This window comes from Anser anser (genome assembly GCF_964211835.1).
Source record: "Anser anser genome assembly, chromosome: 20".
NCBI classification, from domain to species: Eukaryota; Metazoa; Chordata; class Aves; order Anseriformes; family Anatidae; genus Anser; species Anser anser.
In genome coordinates, this window is record NC_139741.1 from 9,143,886 (window position 1) to 9,162,873 (window position 18,988).

The window sequence follows — 18,988 nt, forward strand, 5'->3', positions numbered from 1 at the left end:
GTTTCAAAGCACACGTAGTTATGGCTTTAAAATATAAATACTGCATACTCTTGCACAGAACCGCTAACACTAATGCACTACAGCACAGTGTCAGACTCAGCCTCCACACAAAGCAGCACCATCTTGTGCTCCCAATTCGTCCATTCTTCCCCTCTTGTCTTACAGAGGAGGAGGAATAAGAGCAGGACACATACTAGGCATTTCTGAACATACTGCTGCTTCAGTACAAAGCTTATTACGTTATCAAGTGCTCACCTGTGCACTTAACCTTAAAGCTCCCTCCTGCTAACGGATAAGAACTGCTAGGTGCAGGCAGTGCTCTTTAAGATTTCCTGCTAGCCCCATCTTGGTAATATTTGCCCCTGTGCTGGGACATCTGATGCACCCGGGAGGGCAAGTACCAAGGCAGTATTACTGGGAGGAGCTTCGCTCCTTTTTATGCATGCTTGCTATTTCACAAAGCAGTGGAAGAGGTTCAATCTCCTCCAAGACCACAACTGTCCCATTCCTGGTTGACAATAACTTTTCCCTGGATTTTTCTCCAGATAGATTCATCAGGGATGCTGGATTAGAACAGTCCTGACACAGGGACCAAAAGTCCCTGTCCTCTAGTGCAAAATCCATCAGAGCAGTCCTGGCAGGATAACACAGCGGCAGGAAAATGTGCATCTTCAGCAGGGAACGAGAATTTTGCCACCAATTAGCCAAAGGAGGAGGATTAAGCCATTGTGGGTGGGGGAAATCAGAGGCAAGAGCTTGTGATTCACTGGGCTGGAACAATCCTATCAAACGCGATCAACGCAACACAAAGCCCAGCTATGAGCCAGCCACACACTTAAGTCCTGAGCACTGAGTCACCATTACTGGTTTGACACCACCGGTGCTCACATCTGCTGACTTACCACCCTAGGAACAGCTAGGGAGGAAGAGTTCATCTCCCATAAAACTTTTCTCTTGGTTGGCTACCAGGAACTGGCTCCTCTCTCTGCCCAGCTTTGTTTCTTGCTACTCTTACCTCCTCTGCCATGCAAACTCAAGCCTGCACTTTCAGCCTTGCTGCCTGCACCATCAAGTCCCCCAGCGGCTCCAGGAGAGCCGAGCCACTGCAATTCCTGCTGACATCAACCGGAGCTGCAGCGGCTCAGCGCCTCCGCACGGGAACGACCTGCTCAGCGCTTCACTGCAGATGTGGCGATTTGAACACTTCCACATTAAAATTTTGTTCCTGAATTTAAACATTCTCGTAAGTAAAGGCAAAACAGCGTGTGTCCATTGCAAAGTGAGCCACAGGTGGCCTTGGACCCCCTTGGTTATCAGTGTTCCTGAGTAACCCTGCACATAGAGCCAAGACTGATTAACAAATCATCTAATTGTGTTCAAGCTCCTGTTATCCCAAGGCTTTTATAAGCATTGTTTAGTTACAGCACTGTTCGAAGCACTACAGTAGATCCCCTACAACAGATGCTCATACTTAAGGAAAAAAAGGCTGCTTAACAAAGCCTCCCTCCCCACCAATTACCTCCTAATATTTCATTCAGTCCTTTTCAACATCTCGGATGTGGAAATCAAGCTATACTTACTGAGTAAGCAGAAAACCTCAAGGCGAGTATAACCCCCCCCAAATTTCCTCTCTGAAGACAGTTTGGGCTGTGTGCTTGTGGCAGTACCCTCAAACAAAACACACCCTAAGAACAACCGACCACTTACCCTACAGACCACACAAGGCGTTTGGAGCCTTTGACATGACACAAATCTGGGGAACCTCTTTGTATTACAGCAGCTACCCCCAGCCTGAAATACAACGCATTTACATGGGCATCAGAACTGTAATATCTTACTTTCTCAACTGTCTTTGCCGCATTTACACTTAGAAGACTGTGAAGTAGGGCGATTTTTTTCTCCATGTTTCACAGATCAAATTTGAGAATTCAAAGCCGCCTCCTGCACAGTCATTGTAGGTTTCTTGTGTGATTTTAGGGCAGCCTCTTTGCTCTGTGAGCTGCCCCTTCCCTTGTACCTCACAAAAAAAAAAAAAAGAGGTTTGAGGAGGACTGGCATTATGACACTGCCAAAGAGCCCAGAAGCTCTCGTGCAAACCGAGTAGGCTGAGCCCTTTCTAGGATGGAGTCAGCATAGAGCACAATCACTAGAAAGTAATTAGAAGACTGCGAAGTGTGATTAAAAGAAAAGGGAAGGAGACTGCACTACAGAGCAGCACATCAGTACTGCTGGGCTCAGCCCACGTTAACAGCCCCTAACAGCTTGTGGGGTTTTTTGTTGCTTTTTCTTTAACACGAAAAATTGCAGGGATGCCAGACAAAGGACAGCATCATGTGCCAATACACTCAGACCAGAGAAAAATCTTTAAAATTATTCAGAAGTCTAACTTAAACAAAACCCTAGCATGGCAATACAGCCCCCTTCCCCAGCCCCAGCCCAGCCCGTGGAGCAGAACCAAGCCCTCCACAGCATCATCCCACTGCCCTCCCCACTGCAAGGGAACGGGGTGAAAAACAGGTGCCTGAACCCCACTAGCAAAACACCCCAAAGCCAGAGCTGCTGCCCAGCTCTACGTAACCGGGCGCGTGCCCACATGCTCACCTTTCACAGCTAAGGTCACTGCTTTAAGGAATAACACTGCCAAAGCATCAAAATCCAGACTAGGCACTATCATGCACAGGAAAAAAAAAAAGTTCGTGCGTTTCCATGGGGATAGCGGTGATTACATATTTAGCGGCCGTACGATAAGGCAGCATGCATGATCAGCACACCGATTTCCTGGATGGCAGAAGAGCCACAACACCTAAATGCCGGGACAGCCGCAGAACAGACCACAGGTTTCCATCCAGGCTCAAACGTCGAGGCAGGGTTTTCCGCAGAGCGGGAGCTGGTGGAGAAGGCTCCTGCTAATTCATGCCTTGAGATCAGACAAGAGATGCCTTAACTCCTCCCCGGATCTGCTGGTTATAGAAATCCCAGCGGAGAGGCCTGCCACATCTAAAGCAGTGCAAGTCCCACGACTCCTCCCTTCCAGTTTTGGAGTGCCAGGAAGCACCTTCGGGGCTCACAGCTCACTTGGGGGAAGACGGGGCAAAACGCAGGGGCCATCAGCCTGGACACCACAGGGTCTCGATGCTGACACGGGAGCACGGAGGAAGGGGGGCATGGTGGGGAGCAGGCACTGTGTTGCAGAGGGCTCCCTGCAGCACAAAGCTCTGGTTTTCTGCTCCACAGCCCCACGCGCCAGACCCCAGATCAGGCTGACACCTGCACAGCCAGCAGGCAAGCTCCCCGTTTGGCAACCGCGCAAAATGGAGCTGGAAAGCCCTAAAGGGAGATGAAGCAAGAGTTTCTTGCTGACCACAAGACCCAAGGAGGCTGCAGTGCAGTCCCGCAGGGCAGCAAACACCTCCCCTGTACCAGCCAGCGCTGCAGCAACATCCTGAGGAGCCACTAAAACCTGGATCATGTTGGACCCCCTGTCTTTTAATGCTCAGAAGTAGAATGAGACAAAGGACTGCAGCAGAATTAATCAAAATATAAAACTTTTCTACCAGCTAGAATACTCGGAGGCCACTTCTGCACATGTTTATGTCAATATTTTCGCACCCTAACCAGCACGGGGCAGGGATCGGGGATTGTTCCTTACACAGCTGCACTTTTGTGCTAATTCCTTTATGAAAGCAAACAAGCCATTTATAGGCAACCCAAATGCACACAGACACAAAGCAAAAGCATGCAGTTATAGCAGGCTTGATAAAATTAAACTCCCCAATGAATTTCAATTATATTCCTTCAACAGCTTAATAAATGGCAAGCTTAAACTACTGGCAAAAACAAAGCCATTTGACTGGTCACTGAAGTACGTTTCTATGGCTTATGTAATTATACCCCTGTGGCAAAGCTGTAGCATTTGAAGTCCTGTTTAAAGAAAGGGAAGAAATTAAAAAACGACCAATTACTGTATGCCAGCCCAGAGATTTCGGTACAAAGCTGCATGCTGGCAAACAGCCTGCAATCACCAGAGCCGGGGATAATTCGCGTCTAATGCTGCCAGGGAAAAACAGGGCTTGGAAGGCCGACACCTCCGGGACCGACATGGGAATAAGGATGCAGTGTCCAGCACCAGTCACTGGGCTTTTCAACAGCCCATTTCACATTAATGCCTGATACTTGGCAATTCAGGACGTGCTGAAGATGCAAATGTATTTTACCAACACACCTTCACATCTCCCTGAAGCAAACAGGTGTAAATTGTCATTAACTTCATCACTTTCATCTCTGCACATGGAAGCAGCGGTGAAACCCACCTCCAGAGCCTCGATCAGAGCAGAGCTTAGCATTAACCTAGATGCCCCTCCTGCGCACAGCTCAGACACCCAACCCCTTCACTCCCATATCTGCACCACGCAGAGCTTACTGCTCCCGCCATGCCCCTGCACTCCCACGGCTGGAAATGGAAACTGGAAGCAGATATCAAGCAAATTTAAGAGCTCCTGAATTAGAGCAGTGACCCCTGAAAAGAGAGTCATGAGAGCGTGAATCTGCTTTAAAAGATAAAACAGGCTTGACTGCAGGATCAAGAGGCAAGTCATTAGTGAACTCCAAAGTTTAAGGCCAAAATCAACACTGCGTCACTCAGTCCAGGTCCCTTTTGATGTCAGCACCACACCAGAGCTGGGCTTCAGGGAACAGAGCATGAAGGACTCTGCACAAGCAGCATTTCCAGGACCACCTTCAGATGCTTTCCCAGACCCAGCATATAGCTGTGAAGCCAGCATATCCCAAAATCCTCAAAAACACATAAGGGAAAACCATGAAACTCGGACTGACACACAGCAGGCGATGCAGGTCTGGGAGTCAAGACAACATCTATCCAAGAACTGCCCCAGCATTCATTCTTGAGCGTTTCACTACGACAGATCCTGTTCCTGGAACGTGTCCTTCTCAGAAATTCAGTTATTTGCCAAGGTAACAGGTAGCTCCTGCCACCAAAACCTGGCAAGTGCTTTTTCTAGGTGGACTTTTAGGGGGCTACCTCACAGGTAACTCCAAGCAACCTTTCAAGCCCACTGAAGGCAACGGCTGCACAGCTCCACCCCAGCCGGCAGCAGCCCTCTGCTGACAAGCAGCCAAGGCACAATGCGGTTGTCAGCTGCAGAGCTGTCACTCATCGCTTTCCTTCCCAGACTACAGCTGTTGAGTAGTAAATATCAGCATAATTAGAAAGAAGTGGAAAACACACAAACAAATCTAACGGACCAGGCGACAACAGCAGCACTGCGAGGACCCGGTCCTGAAGCTACCTTTATTCCTGGCTTGCTGCTGGTGTCCCGAGGCTGCCCTGATGGATGACAACCTGGCAAAATGGGAGATGTCCCACATGTTCCCCCACAAAGCTATGACTGCACCACCAGTGATCTCCTTATCTAGTCAGACACAGCAGGAAAGGGTAGAGAAGGAAGGACATTTATCCTGCTTTGCAAATAGGGAAGGGAGATGGAGAAGCTGAGGCTAGAAACAGCAATGCTTGGCTTCAGGAAGGTTTTACTGCCCATCAGTGGGCTGCTGCTCTTGAAACCCATCAGGCAGCTACAGTGACAGCACCGAAATGCAACAGCAGGTTCCAAGCCACAGCCCAAAGAGTAACTTGAGTCCTGCCTGTATAGCCTACAGAAACACTTGCAAGTCCCTGTTTCGCAGTTCAAAGACAGAACCCAGCTCCTGCCAGCGCTGACTTTGTCTTCATCCAACACTGACACGGTCCTTGTGCCGAGAGAGCTGCTGCCTCCAGGATGGCTGCGGAGACCTCTCCAGTCCCTCCTAGGCGTACTGCCGTTACAAGATCTATTTTGGAAGGAAAAAATGTAAAGAAGGGGGGTGGCAGGAGACAAAGTTCCCATCGCAGGGAAAACCAGCAGCTTCTCACTTTCTCCTGGTGGGCAGGCCTCGGAGAGCAGCCACCCTGCTCCAGACTGCGCCGCCTGCCGCGCTGGAAGGAAACGCTGCAAGACACAGCCGCAGGGATCTCGGGGCTGCCTTCCCACCTCCAAATCAAAGTTACAAAGGGAGAAAATGGCTACTTGCTAGTACAAAATTATTTAGTTATGACAATAAATCCCAGCTGAGCCATAGAGGAGACACACAAGGAAAGCAATTTTTCCTACCTGTGCAGTGAATGAACTGTGTAATTCCCCGCTCCCCCCCACAGACGTGTTGTTATACATTTAAGCAATGTTGCTGCATTACACTGATTAGGGCTCAAATACAGTACTTGCATCTATTGGTGTACTTCCAAAAGTTGCACTCTACCCTGATAGAGACACCAAAACCCGTTTTGTGATCCTGCGGACACAGCCAGCTTTCCCCTTGAGCAGCCCACGGGTCTGGAATTGCAGCAGATCCAATGGCCACATGCGCCGCTTTGAAGCTCTGCATTACGCATTACTAGAAGTCAGCGCCTGCTGCCATAGACTGCTTGGGCTGAAGACGGAGAACACAACACCATAGCAAAGGGAAGCAATCATTTCTTAAAATGATCTAGCTGCCACTCATTCAGTTAGCCCGCATACTAGAAGGGACTTCCAGCTCTCATCTGCGATGCATCTGTCGGCTTGTGCTTAACACCCCCCGGCACGGTAATAAATACAACTGCACAGTAACCCAAGTTTTCTTGCAACCTGATCTATAAAAAGCAGCTGGCTTCCCATCCCTCTCCCAACACTACCTTGGGTTTCCTGATACTCTTGGAAACCTAACAGGGTTTTTATTGAGCAAGTTGGCATTGGGTAGCTATAAACTTGAGTTCTAACCCTGCCTCTCTAAATATTACTTATAAGGCCAACACCTCTCATCTACCCTTCATCCTGCCCTCCAAAACAAACAACAAACACAAACTTTCTTTAGCCCCTCTGAGCTTCTGGAAGCTACCAAGCATAAAATTAAGATACCACCTAGTTGTGTACTCTGCTTAAATGCCTTCGGCTGCCAGCGAAGAAAGTCATACTCAGAGGCACCTGAATGCAGACAAAGTAAATAAGGATAAACCTCCTACTTGCAACCAAAGAGGGAGCAGAACAACATGGCAAATTCTTGTTCGCAGACACATCCTTATCCCCTCTCCACCTCCCCTGAAATGTAGCTTAGAAGACTAGATAATCGAGGGCATCCATTTTAGAAATTCCAACACATAGCGCCGCCATTTTAGTAAGCCTCACCCTGTCTGCAGTGAGCACGGGATGCCAGAGCGGGATCAGGCACACCTCAGCCCTGTACCTTACTGCCATCAGACCATAAGACTGACTGAACCTGACAGAAACAAGGACAGAAGAAAAGAAGAATCCTGCAGCAAGCAGATGTGAGGGTAGGACTAACCTAAGGCTAGTTCTGTTTTCTGGGGAACAAGGAGGAAAGGGTAAAGGTCTCACTACCCAAATGCCTTGCTATGGCTCAGTTCTGCCCCGCACCGTGATGCTCTGCAAATTTTGACACTCTCACTCTGAAAGGGAAGGAAATCCCGTTGCAATGGCACAGAAGATGTTTACACATATGGTCCCAGTTTCCCAGATTTTGCTGTGCTTCTGTCCATTGTTGTGAGCCTCTTTTTTCCCTGGACCTTCAAACCTCCTCTGGATTAAGCCACTCTGCAGTTTGGCCCCATCTTCTACACTCAGGCCAAGACTTCACGCAGAGAGCCACAGAACTCCCTTAAAGCCCTCTAAAGCTGTATTTTGCTAAGAAAACATATGATTCCTCCCTGCACTATGGGGATAACATGCACTCTTCATAAAACGATCAGTAACGAAAGAGCCAAGTCCTGTTTCTCCACTCTGACATCCTTATACCAGAACACCACTCCACGTAGGGTATGAGGTCACTGTATGGCCCAGGACAAACTTCTGTCCCATGCCACCCTTCAAGAGCCTGGCAGCAAGATCCACGTAAGTGCTGCTCTGCACTGTGTTTGACCGCCCCACATCTGGTGGTTGTCTTGCTTTAAAAAGTACAAAACTGCTTGTGCACTGTTGTTTTGCTGCAGAATTAGTTTTATTATTTATGGCATGTTTTTTCAGGGAAATATATATTCAAGCTTGGGTATAACCTTAAAAGTAGGCTGAGAGTACATCAGGGAGTAAGAACGAGTTGAGCTAATGACTTGCTCAGACTCAACCTCTGCTTTCTGCACCGTTTACTGAGGGAAAGAGCTGCTCCTACGACACAACTCACTATCAGAGCATTTAACCTGTACGCGTTGTCTCCTCCCTGTAGTCCACACACAAGTGTTCTGGGGTCTGCACATGGCTATAATAGGAAGCAATTCATCAATTCATCTCCTTCCTGGGTCCTCAAGGAGTATTTACCCAACTCTCAGGTAAATGAGGCAAGACAGAGCACGTCTTGTTCCCAGAACCAGTCCCTCTCTATCAAGTGTTAGACAAATTTGCTAAAAAACAAATTAGAGCATGTTAAAACACTTCACTTAATTAAAAATAATCCTAACAGTATCACAAAGGTAAAAGTAATTCAATGTTTTGGTTAAACACTGAAAACAGAACCGAAGTCTGTGAGATCACTCTGTGCATACTAAATAATGCTTTATTTTTAAAGCATACTAATGGAGCAAGAAGAAAAGCGATTTGAATTGCCTTTTAAGTCACACTCTTTATGCTGTAGGGAGCCATCAAAAACAGCTGGACATGGGGAAAGGTCAGTATAGAAAGCAGATTTTTCTCCCAGTGTTAAAAAATGTTAGCGTATCACCAATATTTTGAATCTAAATGAGAAAAAAAAATTAACAGAAAACTTCAGATTTCTTCCCTCCTCCAGGGCCTGCCTTTGCTCCAGCTCTACAAACAATACCTTGAATAGATACCTAGCTCCCTGCACAAGCACGACACAAACCCACTGCCTTTTACAAAACGTGGATGAACCTTTAGTGTGACCCAGAGCTCCCCTCAACCCTAACTTGCAATGTCCCCAGCGTCACGGAGGTGGTGGGCCACGTCTTCCCCCCAGTGAGAAGGAACAGCCTTCAGCTCCCCGCTGAAGTCAGACCACGGCCTGTCAGAGATTTCTGCGCTTCTCCACCAGGCAGTTCATAAGAAATGAATCTGTCTGGCAAGCCAACTTTTGGCTACGAAAAACCGGAGGAAAAAAAAACACACAAAAGAAAGAATGGAAGAAAAATACGAGTGGAAATTTGCAGTGAGCCTCCTTCATTCAACATAAAATGTGGCAGAATAATCCACCACCACAGCCTTTTTTTTTTTTTGTAATTGCTTTTTTCTTTCAATCCCATTCCCGGTGCCTTCAAAGAGAAAGCAATGTACATCTTAACTTTTCCAGCACTATGCTTTAGTTCAGACTTCCTTACAAAAATACATCAAAAGTTATTTAAAAGAATGAAAAAGCAACAAAAATGCAAATTACTCATTGCTTGGCATTCAGATAGTAGGAACGCTCTAGGGAGATAAAAGCAAAACTTCAGTTTTTACAGTAATGTATGTCTGCTTAAGAAGACAAAGTCCATTGCTCTGGACAGTTTTTATTCATTTCATTTTTACTGGTACTGCTTGATGCCAAAATACATTCTTCCTGAAAATTTATGGACTGGCATTGCTAAAGCCAACCGCATTTTCATCACCAAGTGCAATGAAAACAGGATCTAGGCTGTAGTGCCGAGCGTATCTATGTCCAGCTATTTTGAGAACATAAATTAATGCTGAAGCATCCATCTGGCATAACAGATTGGTTGGTGTACTCTGTCCCCTGCTAATTAATCGATTAGCTCTACTCAGTAACAAGAGATTTCCCCCCTGGTTCACCAGTTTGGGAGGACAGGCTGGCTGACCGCAAAAGCAAGGGCTCACACCGGTTCTGGGTCTCCCTGGCTTTTTAAAGACCTTTCCATGAAACTACAGCTGGAAGGAAATTCCTCGGACAAGACGTATTTTGGAGAGGAGAGACGGTGAGGTGTATCGATTAAAAACTGTCCTTGTGTGAAGGGACATTGGGTGTCAAAGCTCTTCCAGTTTGACAGTCTGGAGAAAAAGGGGAGGAAAAAAAATTTCTGACAATCCCCCTAAACCAGCATAGGCACCACAGCAGGATGCAGCAGGTAAACACTGATTGCCAGACCCAGCTGTGGAGCCCCAAGCTAGCTCACCTGGCAGCAGAGGATGGAGCCACCTGAGGGCAGGGATGGGGACAGCCACCCTCCTCCTGGCCCCAGGAGACCCCAGCCCTCTTCTGCTGCAGCGGTGGGAGCTTCTCAGGGCCTCCTGCTTGCAAAGTCCACCCTTGTCCCCAGATGTATGCTCATGAGAAGTAACACCCCCACCTGAGATGGCGGTGATCACACTGCAAGTGCAGAGTGATCAGCATGGGGCTGCAGGAGGGACAAGGACATCTCTGCTCTAACCTTGCTCCTCATCCAAGCCATCACCTTGAGCTGTAGGAACACAGCTGAAAACAGACTTCCTCGACTCTGAAAGCGCAGAAAACTTAGGGGATTTGCTTGAACCATCTACATATGCGATATATTCTGGGAAGCACTTTGGAAACTGTACAGCTTTAGCAGCAAGAACACAACAGAAGATAGGCTCTGTTTAAGCTCTCTCAACAGTTTATGTCCTGCAGTTTTGCTGGATTTAACTACAGCTAGCTGTTTAACTACACTTTTTTTCAATTGCAGACTTGTGCTGCTGAAGGAGCAGACACGGCCCCGGGGCAGCCACTGACAAGCAGCATGCGGCCCCGCTGCCCGGACTCGCTGGGTGCTCAAACTTACCCGCACCCACTGCGGCGCCGGGGCTCAAGCCAGAGCCTTCCAAACAAGCCCAGGAAGTCAAAAGTGCTTATGTCAGGAACTAAGGGCTTAACTTACCTGAGACATTAACAAAGGAGAATTATTGCAGGTTTACATGCTCTCTAAACTCCTTTTTGTAGCTTGGTTCGGCAACTTAAAGGGCAACAATGGTTTCATTCCTCTGTTTGAACTGGCCTGTTCGTGTAAGCTAACAAGTGAAAACTCAGAACAGGCTTGAGGAATAATGATTTTTCCTCAGAATCTGCCCGTGTCATAAAAAGATTCCATATACACTGAATATGACTTTCTGGGAAACTGCTCTTCCAAGTTACATTCATCTCCTTGTCAAAATCGCATGCTAGGACAGGCCTCGGAGATCTGTGTAAGCTCCTTAGGGCTGAACCCATCCGCCCCAGTCCAGGGCTAGGAAGCTCCTTCTCACAATTGATGGCAGTACAGCAGAAAACACACAAGTGCAAGTGCCTGGAAAAGAGGTGTCTTACAAGCCAACGAGATACTCATCAAAATAGAAAGCTGACTCAACACTATAACAATTCAGTAAACAGCCTGGTTCTTTGCTACAGGGCCACAGCTTCATTGTGTTGGGTTTGACTGCTAGGAGGGCGTGTAAAAACAGTTTTTGAGGAAAAGAGATGCTTTATGTACCTATAAACAATTTTAAAAAGACTTGATGTCAAAAAACAAGGACTTTCAGTCCCTAGAATCCCCACTAAGCTGCTTCAGACAGGCCAACAGGAAGTTTGTGTCGTGAAAGTTGTAGGGAAGAGGAAATATTTGGGTTATATGCTCACAAATGACAAAAACTCAAATACTTTTTAAGTCTCTCCTATGGGGTGTGAAATTGTAGAAGGGAGCTATTCTGAAATCAGAAGTATGCCTCAGTTAGGCCTCTCACAGTGAAAAACTGGGACCTATGCTCATAAGTCAGGGTCTTGAACTTCCCACCTGGAAGAACTAAGCAAGGTTACAAGGGAGAGGACTCACGTCCCATGTGCTGGCTCAGTCAACATGTCTGGGATGTGATGCAGAAGCTGCCAGAAGGATTGAATGTGACTTGAAAATAAAAGCCTGTCACAAGGAAAACAACTGCAGAACAAAATGCATTCACCAACCAACGACCCTGCCTACCCTGACCACGCAGCCGTCCCTCAGCCACCTCCATGCTGGGACATGTTCCATGCTTCTGCTGGCAATGGGATCTATTCAAGCAACACCCAGCCACAAAATAACGCCTTCATGAATGATCAAACACTACTGACACACAACAGTGGCCCTCACTTCCCTCACCAAGTATTAATTTAGATAAAAAGGCCCACTTTACCTCTGTACCCTGACTTCTGCAGCTTTTTGGTTCTATTTTTCCCCCCCTGCTCACAGATTCCTCACACACCCCCTGGCAAACACCGAGGGAACATAGGCTTCATTGCGCTGTAACACAGCAGCATCGGAGCTTGGAAGGCACGGAGACGAGATCAGTCACTCTCCTACAAAGAGATGCAAATCATGGCTCTCCCTGGCTGAAGCAGGACAAGCCTCCAGTGACTGCAGTGTGAAACCTCCTGGAAGATGGAAACATGAAGATCAAGGACAGGAAGAAGAAGGCAGGTGTTGTAGAAGGTCCCCCTAGCAGCTCCTGAGGCTTCCTGTAAGAAACCGCAGATGTATCACGCGCACAGGTGCCCACGGGCTGGCCAAGACCCTGGTTCTGGTCAGAGGAGCCAGCCCTGCCCCTGTCCTGGTGCCTACAGGAGCTGATGATGAGCAGCTCCGTACACCTCACTGAATATTTATCTGCAAGGCTCAGCTTGGGAGCTCTTACAAACAGGGATTTCATGGAAGTCACTGTGCTGGGAGCTCTACTGATCCAAAGGTGTGTGGCCATTTATTCATCTAAGCACAAGCGGTACAGCTGGAGCAGTTATTACCTTTCAACTGCACGGGCTCAAAACTTGCAAGGGTGGCTATTTCAAATGCAAAACAGTAAAATGGAATCTCATTCCTCCTTAATTTCCTTCCTTGTTTTAGTTTCTTCTGCTTCTCAGCCAGGGTCTGGTACCATTCTTCCTGGAAGTTTCCAATCGATGCCCTTTGCTCAACACATTGATCAAATACCAAGAAGAAATATCCCTGCAGCCTCACATGCAGGAAATTCCAGGCTTTGTCATAACTTAGCTTGAGACAAGAAATAAAAGCTCTACATGTTCAGAAGTCTTCTGAGCACCACCACTTATACAGCCGTAAGTATTTAGTTTAAACCTTTATCACAAGAGCCACGTGTTTATTATTTCTATCTCAAAGTCAACTAATCAGTCCTCCTCCTCCTTCAAAGCCTCCCTATCCATTTTCTTTAGAAACATATTTACACCCAGAGTTAACACCAAGGTCTTTGGGGCAGAGGGGTTGGGAGAACTATTTTCTGCAAAGGCAGCGGATCACATTCAAACAAATTATCTTCATGAATCAAGAGAGGTTGGGAACTGCCATGGTACTGCAGCTGTGGAGCACACCACTCACCTCTTCCAGCCTCCTGCACAATACTGGGCCATCATTCATTGCCATGTGGTTACAAAGCAGGTGGCTTTCCCTGAATCTCTACCTAGAATAGCATGATTGAGCAAGACCAAACATAAAAAATAAATAAATAGGTTCATGCTTGTTTGCTGACAAATCTAAATCAAAAGCCTAGCTACTAATCAGAGAAAGAAATACATATTGAATATTTTTAAATAAAACACACCTTTTGAAGCTTTTGTAACAGTCTTCCTATTTGTTGGGGCCCAACCTCCTGTTTTTTTGGGATATCTGGATATGATGATGCTGAAAGTGGAATGCCCAGCCCACACCTACCTCACGCAGGTGTTCTGTGGCTTAACCACTCTTAATGAAACGCTGCTGGTCTTTTGACACTTATTACTACTCAGAATTTGTGGTAACGCTGCTCCTAAAATAGCTGGCTACGAGAGGTCTCCAAGCAGCGTCTTCTCAAATTGTGCCTGGCTACCACACAGCACTCACCTCATGTACCCAGGCTAGGAGCAACCAAGCAGAAGCCAGGAGAGCCCAGAAGCAGAGTCAGCTTTCTGCACATCTTCCAAGCTCAGACGCCACACAGCAATAATCGAGACAAGATCCTTTACTGTAGCAACCTGGAGAAGCAACTCCAACAAGCCCACTACATCACATTCTTTCCATTTGGCCTCTGGCAAGTCTCTGCCTGTTTGAAAAGATGCCATCAAGTGCTTGTCCACGTTGTGCTGTGCTGGTTTTTTTCCAGTTTATTTCACCCTTCTTCTGCTTAAAAGAACAAACCAGCCTTTACAACCTGCATGTCCACCTGATGGCAAAAGATGACTAAACATTAAACCAGAACAATTTGCCATCCAGATCCCTACATACAGGTCTACATTTAAACGTTGTCTCCAACACAACTGACGCTATACAAACATATTGCTGAAGTCAATGTCAGCTGTTAGAACAGTGCTAAGAAGTGATGTTGAACAAAGCGGCCCTTTACTGGGAATAAGAGTACAGACTTTCTCTTCAGAAGTACAACCCCAACTCCAAACTCTGGCTGAGAATTATCTGAGAAGCCCTACACAGGCTCAAGACAGACTCAATCACTTTGAGCAAGATCTAAGACAATTTTTTAACTGAAGATATAGTTAGACATTCATCATGCTTTTTTTTTTTTTTTTTAAGAAAAAAAGGTTTCCTTATCTTTTCTTTAGCTTTCCAGCTTCCAATTACCAAATGCATATAACTGCTTGGGATTCTACTCGGAATAAAATCGAGTACTGCTAATCTTTTTGTCTTACTGTCACTGATCCCATGGTATGAGTTTTTGTTGTTTTGCTTTTTTAACTCCAGGTTATAAAAATAAATCATCAAGAATATGTCTTTTACACATCTGAGTTAGAAAAAGATGATACATGTGTAACTAAAGAGGCTCAGTCTGGAATGAAGTAAGAATACTTCAATTCTTATTTTAAAAAAATGAAGATTTCAATGTGATTGTTTTTGAATGACTGGCTGTGTATGTATAGTTGATCTGCATAAAAATGTTTAAAGCCAACTATCTTGCATTTTTTACACTCTAGATTCCAAAGAAAATGGCCACAGGCATGAGTAGGTTGTACAAACTCCCTTGCTACAAAGCTTGTATTACTGATTTTATTATTTTTTAATATATCCTCTATGTATCTTGCTGGAAAAGTCTAGAGAAGTATCAAAAGCACTTACAGAAAGTTACTATCTATCTCTGTAAAGTACTCAATGAATTCTAATCTATATCAAATGCTAAAGAGGGTTCACACAGACATCAACAAAGTGTTGTCCTCAATGACACTCTACAGAACTTAGTTGCTTTTTAAAGAACTCTTCTGCTTTTATCACCTTTGAATCCCACAAGGCTGCCTCCAAAAGAACGACTCGACTCTTCTTCTGCCAAAAGGAGGGTACACGCTTTGAAAAAGTTAATGAGTAGAGCTTGGAAGCAAACGAATCTTGCAATTACACCACCACAGATGGGGTTACGGCCAGGCGAGAGAATTGGGGAACAGCCCCCCCACTCCCTACTTATAACTTGCATTCCCCATTTATCAAGTTATTTAATCACATACCTAGCTAACAAATTTTAATGGAGTGACTCATGTGCTTGAAGTCAGGCATGCCTGCAGGCCTCCTGATGAAACAGGGATAGAGGGAGTGATGCATGTTGACCCTGTAGAAAAAACAACCCATCTAATATAAAACAATGTGTTTTTTTGTTTTAAAAATAAAAAATAAAAAAATCCACCTTCCTCTGTTGAGGCCACTGCTTTCAGAGAAACATCACCCAAGCTATCTGGTGTTTACTCTGTATTGTGGAGTTCCAAAATTCCCTAAAAATTGGCCTTCAAAAAAAAAAGCCATTTTCTAATACATGCCTTCAGTCACTGTATACAGATAACTGGCTAGACCATTAATGGAAATTTTAGATACCAGCTTAACAATGACTACTTTGATCAGAGGTGAAATGATTCCTGTCAGCTACGTCAGTCTTGCATTACATGAGCGATCCCAAGAGTTGATGCTCCCGTGGACCAATAACCTTTCTCTTGCCAAACTGCCTAGGCAGCAAGTTGCCCTTTACTCAGCATCTCCATAAAACACTGTCACACGTTCCTACTGAAACAATTTACAAACGCTCCTAAGTTTCCCACCGTAGTTTTCCCCTCTCTTATCAAATCAAGGTAAGAGAGAGCATAAGAAAATATGACAGGGAGAAAATATACAGCTTAATTACCTGGAAGGCTACAGATAATCAAAGCAAGTCCCTGGGGCCAAAACAGGACAAATACATTCTGACTTTTCTATAAACATTAAATAGCCACAGTATACCCCTAATTACTAAAAGTACTCAATGCAGACTAAATTGTAACTGCATAATTACTCAGTGAGCACAAAAAAATGAACAGAAAACTGTGTTCACACAGAGCTATGGAGGCTGGAGCTCAGCTCCTCATGTATTAGCATTATGAAAAATAAATTCAAATCTAGGGACTTACCAAAGACTTCCATGCACTTAAAAACAATAAAATCTTCCTCGTTATTCTCTTTTGTAAAAGATTAAGTCCCATGTTTTCTTACAGAGAGGATGCAAGAAGGAAGTAATTAGCCTTCATATCAAGCTTGAAAACAAAGCCCTAAATCATATGATACTCTAGTGTCAGCAAAAGGAAATGAACATGAAACAAAAAAAAAAAAAGATTTCTTTATGGCTGAAAACACAGTAAAAATATGAGCCTCCCTGTCTGTGAGCAAGCTTTAGTCAAAATTCTAAAAGCTTAAACTCCACAACTTGGTCAGCACTGGGCTACAACTGAGCCCATCTTACTGTGCTTGTCCAGGGCAGTACCTGGAAAGCAGGGCAAAGGTTTTCTCCTGGCTCTTTTTCCAATACCCATTTTGCTAGGGAAGAAATTTCCTGCTCTTTTGGGGTGAAAAGCACTCGGGGCTGCCACCCTGTCTGCAAGGGAAAGGGTAAGAGGACTGGAAGCTGGGATAAGAGAACTGGAAGCTCACACCTACTTCTGAGCCCTCTCGAGACGAGGAAGCCAGCCAACTCACCCCCAGACATCCCAGGCTTTACACTCAGGGGCCACTGGTACCCTCAGGCAGATCGGCAGCAAGCTGGCTCCTCCCGAGAGCCTTCCCTTCCAGGGGAACCCACAGCAGGGATCTAGCAACTGGTGGAGGAAGAGAGCAGACAGGAAAGCAAGCGGTTCCTGTACAGCGAGGATGAGAAAATGTGTTGGAACAAATTGAGGGAACCTCATTAACAAAGTGCATTTAAAGTACAGGCTCTCCAACGTAGCTCCCAGCTAACTCACAGCCACCTTCCCGCTGCTGGCTATGGCTGCCGGTGCTCTTTGCACCCTCAGCCCCGCAGGCTCCCAGGACTGGCTTGCTATAAGGGTCAGGACAACATTTTAATTGGGGAAAGAGGAAAGGAGGATGCCACCCCAGCCTGAGAGGCACAGGAGGTAATAGTTCTGCTCTTCTGCCTCTTACTTCACCTACATAACTTATTTATCACAGACTGCCCACTTCAAAGCCCTGTTAGTCAAGTATATGTAAGCACTGGGACATACCCAACCCTTCACAGGCAAAAGCATGAAGTGCTGCTACACGGACAAACCTTTCCTAAAAAATAGGAAATAAACCACTGCCGAGCTCAGGGTTTTCAGGCCTACGTTTACAGTGAGACCATGCTTCCTCTAGCACCCATCAGCCACACAACTGACAAAAAATCAAGCAGTGTTTTTCTTTTTTTTTTTTTCTGGCTGATCCCCTACTGAAAAGCCTGCTAACAGATTTTTGCCAATAGCTCCGTAGATTAATCCATCTCTGTCCCTGCACCAGGAAAATAAAGCCTCGCACAGACCAGCAGGGCAAGATGCTGCACTCGGCAGATACCAGAACCACACAGCTACAAGATACAGCTCAGGCAGATGCAGAGGTAAAATTTTTGCACATTACAGTATCTTGTTTTGTTGTGCCCTTTAATCTTCTAAGATACTCCAGAAATTAACTCCTAGCCCAGAATGTTTTTAACTCCATTCCACTTAAGATTGCAGCTCAGATTTTCTTAAAGCAAAAGCACCATACAAAAAAAACAACATTCCCATTCGCCTCTTCAAAGGGGTGGGAAATTAATTTAAGGCCAATAAAAGCAGAGTTCACTGCAGAGAATAATTTCTAACTCTCTGAATTTATTGACAGCCGTATAACTCCTCGACGTCTAGCTGAGCCAGTAGCACAAAGAGAAGCAGCAGCACTTATCCTGGCACACAAAGCAAACGAGCAAGGTCCACGCTACAATGACCTTGCCATCTGGACATGTGGCGAGCCCAGTGCAGAGGCATTTCCAGCATTATCCTCTATAATCATGTAAAACTGTATTCTGATGAGAGGGGCCAAAAACCCACGCTCCAAAGGCCCAGCTGATAACTGCAATCCATCAGTCCCCGTTATGGAAGCCAGGTCTCACATCACACAGAGATGCCCACGTTATCTCTTCACAAACATTAACAAATTGTCACACTTTCTGCATGAAGATGATGTTTTTCATTCCCCTAGTCATACTGAGTGAGAGGAGAACAGCAGGTAAGAAGCTAAACCTATGTCCCCAGTGAAAAACCTGGAAGGACTTTGATTGGGGCTGCTGTATGCTCAGGATTAGGCCTGAACGGTTTGTGAGAGGCTCTGCAATGAAGTGGCTACCGAGCTGGGAAATAAAAGAATAAAAGCTGTGAATACTGGTTCCCAGTTCTGTACCCGCTACAAAAGCGCTTCCAAAGGGCACAACCTGGTGGTGCTCAGCCTCTGCAACCACTGCCTTCACCGTGCTGGGCACTGGGGCACACAACGGGGCTCAGCACCAGGACACATCGCCCTTGGGAGGCCTTACTCGGGAATCCTCCAGCAGCTACGCCGAAAAGGCCCTGTGCTGGAAACTATGAAACAGCTGTAGCTTCAGCTCCCACTTCAGTATTACACACCAGTGTTATCAGCCTCCATCTTCGTGCCAGGAATTCTGCAGGAATTTGCTCTCTGTAGACTAAGAGAAAGAAGAACAACAAAAAAGATTAAGGGGGGTGGTGGGGAAGAGGGAGAGAG

At 46.0% G+C, this 18,988-nt stretch overlaps 1 protein-coding gene and 1 long non-coding RNA gene across 2 annotated transcripts in view; both read right to left on the minus strand.

Annotated features, from left to right (window-relative positions):
• CASTOR2 (cytosolic arginine sensor for mTORC1 subunit 2) overlaps positions 1 to 18,988 on the minus strand; it is a 121,099-nt gene that overhangs the window by 82,964 nt on the left and 19,147 nt on the right. The gene's annotated exons all lie outside the window — the stretch shown is intronic.
• Positions 1 to 18,988, minus strand: part of LOC310884561 — a 50,217-nt gene that overhangs the window by 12,526 nt on the left and 18,703 nt on the right. The window contains exon 2 of the long non-coding RNA XR_014574281.1: positions 1 to 18,929. This exon is cut by the window's left edge and continues 12,526 nt beyond it. This is a non-coding gene — a long non-coding RNA (uncharacterized lncRNA). The remainder of the gene's footprint in view (positions 18,930 to 18,988) is intronic.